We start from the raw sequence: 8,541 nt of genomic DNA on the forward strand, positions 1-8,541 counted from the left end.
TGGCGCGCCCTCCTTGGCCGGCCAGCCTCCCCCTTTGGTCCTTTATATACTGAGGCAGAGGCACCCTAGAACACACAAGTTGATCCACGTGATTTCTTCCTTAGCCGTGTGCGGTGCCCCCAGCCACCATAATCCTCGATAATACTGTAGCGGAGTTTAGGCGAAGCCCTGCTGCTGTAGTGCATCAAGATCGTCACCACGCCATCATGCTGACGGAACTCTTCCCCGACACTTTGCTGGATCAGAGTCCGGGGATCGTCATCGAGCTGAACGTGTGCTAGAACTCGGAGGTGCCGTAGTTTCGGTGCTTGATCGGTCGGATCATGAAGACGTACGACTACATCAACCAAACACTTCCGTTGTCGATCTACTAGGTATGTAGATCACACTCCCCCCTCTTGTTGCTATGCATCACATGATCTTGCGTGTGCGTAGGAATTTTTTTGAAATTACTACGTTCCCCAACAGTGGCATCCGAGCCTAGGTTTTATATGTTGATGTTATATGCACGAGTAGAACACAAGTGAGTTGTGGGCGATATAAGTCATACTGCCTACCAGCATGTCATACTTTGGTTCGGCGGTATTGTTGGATGAAGCGGCCCAGACCAACATTACGCGTACGCTTACGCGAGACCGGTTCTCCCGACGTGCTTTGCACAGAGGTGGCTTGTGGGTGACAGTTTCTCCAACTTTAGTTGAACCCAGTGTGGCTACGCCCGGTCCTTGCGAAGGTTAAAACGGAGTCAAATTGACAAACTATCGTTGTGGTTTTGATGCGTAGGTGAGATTGGTTCTTACTTAAGCCCGTAGCAGCCACGTAAAACTTGCAACAACAAAGTAGAGGACATCTAACTTGTTTTTGCAGGGCATGTTGTGATGTGATATGGTCAAGACATGATGCTGAATTTTGTTGTATGAGATGATAATGTTTTGTAACCGAGTTATCGGCAACTGGCAGGAGCCATATGGTTGTCGCTTTATTGTATGCAATGAAATCGCGATGTAATGCTTTACTTTATCACTAAACAGTAGCGATAGTCGTGGAAGCACAAGCTTGGCGAGGCAACAACGATGCTACGATGGAGATCAAGGTGGCACGCCGGTGACGATGGTGATCACGACGGTGCTTCGAAGATGGAGATCACAAGCACAAGATGATGATGGCCATATCATATCACTTATATTGATTGCATGTGATGTTTATCTTTTATGCATCTTATCTTGCTTTGATTGACGGTAGCATTATAAGATGATCTCTCACTAATTATCAAGAAGTGTTCTCCCTGAGTATGCACCGTTGCGAAAGTTCTTCGTGCTGAGACACCACGTGATGATCGGGTGTGATAGGTTCTACGTTCAAATACAACAGGTGCAAAACAGTTGCACACGCGGAATACTCAGGTTATACTTGACGAGCCAAGCATATACAGATATGGCCTCGGAACACGGAGACCGAAAGGTCGAGCGTGAATCATATAGTAGATATGATCAACATAATGATGTTCACCAATGAAACTACTCCATCTCACGTGATGATCGGACATGGTTTAGTCGATTTGGATCACGTAATCACTTAGAGGATTAGAGGGATGTCTATCTAAGTGGGAGTTCTTTAAGTAAATTAACTGAACTTAAATTTATCATGAAACTTAGTACCTGATTAGTATCTTGCTTGTTTATGTTTGTTTGTAGATAGATGGCTTGTGTTGTTGTTCCGTTGAATTTTAATGCATTCCTTGAGAAAGCAAAGTTGAAAGATGATGGTAGCAATTACACGGACTGGGTCCGTAACTTGAGGATTATCCTCATTGCTGCACAGAAGAATTATGTCCTGGAAGCACCGCTGGGTGCCAGGTCTGCTGCAGGAGCAACGCCGGATGTTATGAACGTCTGGCAGAGCAAAGCTGATGACTACTCAATAGTTCAGTGTGCCATGCTTTACGGCTTAGAATCGGGACTTCAACGACGTTTTGAACGTCATGGAGCATATGAGATGTTCCAAGAGTTGAAGTTAATATTTCAAGCAAATGCCCGGATTGAGAGATATGAAGTCTCCAATAAGTTCTATAGCTGCAAGATGGAGGAGAACAGTTCTGTCAGTGATCATATACTCAAAATGTCTGGGTATAATAATCACTTGATTCAATTGGGAGTTAATCTTCCAGATGATTGCGTCATTGATAGACTTCTCCAATCACTACCACCAAGCTACAAGAGCTTCGTGATGAACTATAATATGCAAGGGATGAACAAGACTATTCCCGAGCTCTTCGCGGTGCTAAGAGCTGCGGAGGTAGAAATCAAGAAGGAGCATCAAGTATTGATGGTCAACAAGACCACTAGTTTCAAGAAAAAGGGCAAAGGAAAGAAGAAGGGGAACTTCAAAAAGAACGGCAAGCAAGTTGCTACTCAAGAGAAGAAACCCAAACCTGGACCTAAGCCTGAAACTGAGTGCTTCTATTGCAAGCAGACTGGTCACTTGAAGCGGAACTGCCCCAAGTATTTGGCGGATACGAAGGATGGCAAGGTGAACAAAGGTATATGTGATATACATGTTATTGATGTGTACCTTACTAATGCTCGCAGTAGCACCTGGGTATTTGATACTGGTTCTGTTGCTAATATTTGCAACTCGAAACAGGGACTACGGATCAAGCGAAGATTGGTTAAGGACGAGGTGACGATGCGCATGGGAAACGGTTCCAAAGTCGATGTGATCGCAGTCGGCACGCTACCTCTACATCTACCTTCGGGATTATTATTAGACCTAAATAATTGTTATTTGGTGCCAGCGTTAAGCATGAATATTATATCTGGATCTTGTTTGATGCGAGACGGTTATTCATTTAAATCAGAGAATAATGGTTGTTCTATTTATATGAGTAATATCTTTTATGGTCATGCGCTCTTGAAGAGTGGTCTATTCTTGTTGAATCTCGATAGTAGTAACAGACATATTCATAATGTTGAAGCCAAAATATGCAGAGTTGATAATGATAGTGCGACTTATTTGTGGCACTGCCATTTAGGTCATATCGGTGTAAAGTGCATGAAGAAACTCCATACTGATGGAATTTTGGAACCACTTGATTATGAATCACTTGGTACTTGCGAACCGTGCCTCATGGGCAAGATGACCAAAACACCGTTCTCCAGTACTATGGAGAGAGCAACAGATTTGTTGGAAATCATACATACAGATGTATGTGGTCCGATGAATATTGAGGCTCGTGGCGGATATCGTTATTTTCTCACCTTCACAGATGACTTAAGCAGATATGGGTATATCTACTTAATGAAACACAAGTCTAAAACATTTGAAAAGTTCAAAGAATTTCAGAGTGAAGTAGAAAATCATCGTAACAAGAAAATAAAATTCCTACGATCTGATTGTGGAGGAGAATATTTGAGTTACGAGTTTGGTGTACATTTGAAAAATTGTGGAATAGTTTCACAACTCACGCCACCCGGAACACCACAACGTAATGGTGTGTCCGAACGTCGTAATCGTACTTTACTAGATATGGTGCGATCTATGATGTCTCTTACTGATTTACCGCTATCGTTTTGGGGATACGCTCTAGAGACGGACGCATTCACGTTAAATAGGGCACCATCAAAATCCGTTGAGACGACGCCTTATGAACTGTGGTTTGGCAAGAAACCAAAGTTGTCGTTTCTGAAAGTTTGGGGCTGCGATGCTTATGTGAAAAAGCTTCAACCTGATAAGCTCGAACCCAAGTCGGAGAAATGTGTCTTCATAGGATATCCAAAGGAGACTATTGGATACAACTTCTATCACAGATCCGAAGGCAAGACTTTTGTTGCTAAATTCGGAAACTTTCTGGAGAAGGAGTTTCTCTCGAAAGAAGTGAGTAGGAGGAAAGTAGAACTTGACGAGGTAACCGTACCTGCTCCCTTATTGGAAAGTAGTGCATCACAGAAAACTGTTTCAGTGGCACCTACACCAGTTAGTGAGGAAGCTAATGATAATGATCATGAAACTTCAGAACAAGATACTACTGAACCTCGTAGATCAACCAGAGTGAGATCCGCGCTAGAGTGGTACGGTAATCCCGTTCTGGAAGTCATGCTACTAGATCATGATGAACCTACGAACTATGAAGAAGCGATGGTGAGCCCAGATTCCGCAAAATGGCTTGAAGCCATGAAATCTGAGATGGGATCCATGTATGAGAACAAAGTATGGACTTTGGTTGACTTGCCCGATGATCGGCAAGCAATTGAGAATAAATGGATCTTCAAGAAGAAGACTGACGCTGACGGTAATATTACTATCTACAAAGCTCGACTTGTCGCAAAAGGTTTTCAGCAAGTTCAAGGGATTGACTACGATGAGACCTTCTCACCCATAGCGATGCTTCAGTCTGTCCAAATCATGTTAGCAATTGCCGCATTTTATGATTATGAAATTTGGCAGATGGATGTCAAAACTGCATTCCTGAATGGATTTTTGGAAGAAGAGTTGTATAAGATGCAACCAGAAGGTTTTGTCGATCCAAAGGGAGCTAACAAAGTGTGCAAGCTCTAGCGATCCATTTATGGACTGGTGCAAGCCTCTCGGAGTTGGAATAAACGTTTTGATAGTGTGATCAAAGCATTTGGTTTTATACAGGCTTTTGGAGAAGCCTGTATTTACAAGAAAGTGAGTGGGAGCTCTGTAGCATTTCTGATATTATATGTGGATGACATATTACTAATTGGAAATGATGTAGAATTTCCGGATAGCATAAAGGGATACTTGAATAAGAGTTTTTCAATGAAAGACCTCGGTGAAGCTGCTTACATATTAGGCATTAAGATCTATAGATATAGATGAAGACGCTTAATTGGACTTTCACAAACCACAGACCTTGACAAAGTTTTGAAGAAGTTCAAAATGGATCAAGCAAAGAAAGGGTTCTTGCCTGTGTTACAAGGTGTGAAGTTGAGTAAGACTCAATGCCCGACCACTGCAGAAGATAGAGAGAATATGAAAGATGTTCCCTATGCTTCAGCCATAGGCTCCATCATGTATGCAATGCTGTGTACCAGACCTGATGTGTGCCTTGCTATAAGTCTAGCAGGTAGGTACCAAAGTAATCCAGGAGTGGATCACTAGACAGCGGTCAAGAACATCCTGAAATACCTGAAAAGGACTAAGGATATGTTCTCATATATGGAGGTGACAAAGAGCTCATCGTAAAAGGTTACGTTGATGCAAGCTTTGACACTGATCCGGACGATTCTAAATTGCAAACCGGATACGTGTTTACATTAAACGGTGGAGCTGTTAGTTGGTGCAGTTCTAAACAAAGCGTTGTAGCAGGATCTACATGTGAAGCAGAATACATAGCTGCTTCGGAAGCGGCAAATGAAGGAGTCTGGATGAAGGAGTTCATATCCGATCTAGGTGTCATACCTAGTGCATCGGGTCCAATGAAAATCTTTTGTGACAATACTGGTGCAATTGCCTTGGCAAAGGAATCCAGATTTCACAAGAGAACCAAGCACATCAAGAGACGCTTCAATTCTATCCGGGATCTAGTCCAGGTGGGAGACATAGAGATTTGCAAGATACATACGGATCTGAATGTTGCAGACCCGTTGACTAAGCCTCTTCCACGAGCAAAACATGATCAGCACCAAGGCTCCATGGGTGTTAGAATCATTACTGTGTAATCTAGATTATTGACTCTAGTGCAAGTGGGAGACTGAAGGAAATATGCCCTAGAGGCAATAATAAAGTTATTATTTATTTCCTTATTTCATGATAAATGTTTATTATTCATGCTAGAATTGTATTAACCGGAAACATAATACATGTGTGAATACATAGACAAACAAAGTGTCACTAGTATGCCTCTACTTGACTAGCTCGTTAATCAAAGATGGTTATGTTTCCTAACCATGAACAATGAGTTGTTATTTGATTAACGGGATCACATCATTGAGAGAATGATCTGATTGACATGACCCATTCCATTAGCTTAGCACCCGATCATTTAGTATGTTGCTATTGCTTTCTTCATGACTTATACATGTTCCTATAACTATGAGATTATGCAACTCCCGTTTACCGGAGGAACACTTTGGGTACTACCAAACGTCACAACGTAATTGGGTGATTATAAAGGAGTACTACGGGTGTCTCCGAAGGTACATGTTGGGTTGGCGTATTTCAAGATTCGGTTTTGTCACTCCGATTGTCGGAGAGGTATCTCTGGGCCCTCTCGGTAATGCACATCACTTAAGCCTTGCAAGCATTGCAACTAATGAGTTAGTTGCGGGATGATGTATTACGGAACGAGTAAAGAGACTTGCCGGCAACGAGATTGAACTAGGTATTGGAATACCGACGATCGAATCTCGGGCAAGTAACATACTGATGACAAAGGGAACGACATATGTTGTTATGCGGTCTGACCGATAAAGATCTTCGTAGAATATGTAGGAGCCAATATGGGCATCCAGGTCCCGCTATTGGTTATTGACCGGAGACGTGTCTCGGTCATGTCTACATTGTTCTCGAACCCATAGGGTCCGCACGCTTAAGGTTACGATGACAGTTATATTATGAGTTTATGCATTTTGATGTACCGAAGGTTGTTCGGAGTCCCGGATGTGATCATGGACATGACGAGGAGTCTCAAAATGGTCGAGACATAAAGATTGATATATTGGAAGCCTATGTTTGGATATCGGAAGTGTTCCGGGTGAAATCGGGATTTTACCGGAGTACCGGGAGGTTACCGGAACCCCCCGGGAGGTACATGGGCCTTAATGGGCCTTAGTGGAAGAAGAGGAGAGGCAGCCAGGGTTGGGCCGCGCGCCCCTCCCCCCTAGTCCGAATAGGACAAGGAGAGAGGGGGCCGGCGCCCCCTTCCTTCTCTGTCTCTCTTTTCCCACCTCGCGAGTCCTATTCCAACTAGGATTGGGGGAGAAGTCCTACTCCCGGAGGGAGTAGGACTCCTCCTGGCGCGCCCTATGTGGCCGGCCGGCCTCCCCCTCTTGGTCCTTTATATACGGAGGCAGGGGCACCCCAGAGACACAAGTTGATCCACGTGATCTTATTCTTAGCCGTGTGCGGCGCCCCCAGCCACCATAGTCCTTGATAATATTGTAGCGGTGCTTAGGCGAAGCCCTGCGGCAGTAGTTCATCAAGATCGTCACCATGCCGTCGTGCTGACGAAACTCTTCCCCGACACTTTGCTGGATCGAAGTCCGGGGATCGTCATCGAGCTGAACGTGTGCTAAAACTCGGAGGTGCCGTAGTTTCGGTGCTTGATCGGTCGGGCCGTGAAGACGTACGACTACATCAACCAAACGCTTCCGTTGTCGATCTACAAGGGTACGTAGATCACACTCTCCCCTCTCATTGCTATGCATCATCATGATCTTGCGTGTGCGTAGGAATTTTTTTGAAATTACTACGTTCCTCAACACCCCTCTCTCCCGCTTTAGCCACCGCGCGCAAGCCCCGCCGATGGGAGCGGTTCCCCGGCGATGGAGCGGCGGCCAACGTCTTCGGCCGCCGCCACCTACACGAGTGGGAAGCCAACCTCCTCCACGAGGCGAACTACCTGGTGCCGCTCGACATGCGCGTGCCGGGGCGGTGGAGGCTCAGCGCCGAGGGCGTCCTAGTCCCCCCCGCAGCCTGACGTCGACTACCCCGGCTACTTCCACGCCGATATCGACCGGGTTCGGGCCTCGCTGACGGAGGAGGAGCGGGACCTCCCGGAGTACGCCACTGACGACCACACGCATTGGGTGGCATACTTCCAACGCCGGCAGGAGGAGCGGCTCACCTCCACCAACAATGCGCCGGTGGTAAGGGGATGCAACAACAGCGACGGCTGCTACCTGTGGTGTGTTGGGAAACATAGTAATTTCAAAAAATTTCCTATGCACACACAAGATCATGGTGATGCATAGCAACGAGAGGGGAGAGTGTTGTCTACGTACCCTCGTAGACCAGCAACGGAAGTGTTGACACAACGTAGAGGAAGTAGTCGTACGTCTTCCCGATCCGACCGATCCAAGTACCGAACGCACGATACCTCCGAGTTCTGCACACGTTCAACTCGGTGACGTCCCTCGAGTTCCGATCCAGCAAAACGTTGAGGGAGAGTTTCGTCAGCACGACAGCGTGATGATGGTGATGATGTTCTACCCACGCAGAGTTTCGCCTAAGCACTGCTACGATATGACCGAGGTGGAATATGGTGGAAGGGGGCACCGCACACGGCTAAGGAACGATCATGAGGATCAACTTGTGTGTCATGGGGTGCCCCCTTGCCTCAGTATATAAAGGAGGGAGAGGGGGAGGTGCGGCCGGCCCTATGGGTGCGCCTGGAGGAGTCCTACTCCAACCGGGAGTAGGACTCCCCCCTCTTGCCTTGTTGGAAAAGGAAGGAGGAAGGGAGAAAGAGGAAAGGGGGGCGCCGCCCCCCTTCCTTATCCTATTTCGACTAGGGGGGAGGGGGCGCGCGGCCTGCCCTGGCCGACTCTCCTCTTCTCCCTTATGGCCCATGTAGGC

This window comes from Triticum dicoccoides, chromosome 3A (genome assembly GCF_002162155.2).
Source record: "Triticum dicoccoides isolate Atlit2015 ecotype Zavitan chromosome 3A, WEW_v2.0, whole genome shotgun sequence".
In the NCBI taxonomy this organism is placed as follows: Eukaryota; Viridiplantae; Streptophyta; class Magnoliopsida; order Poales; family Poaceae; genus Triticum; species Triticum dicoccoides.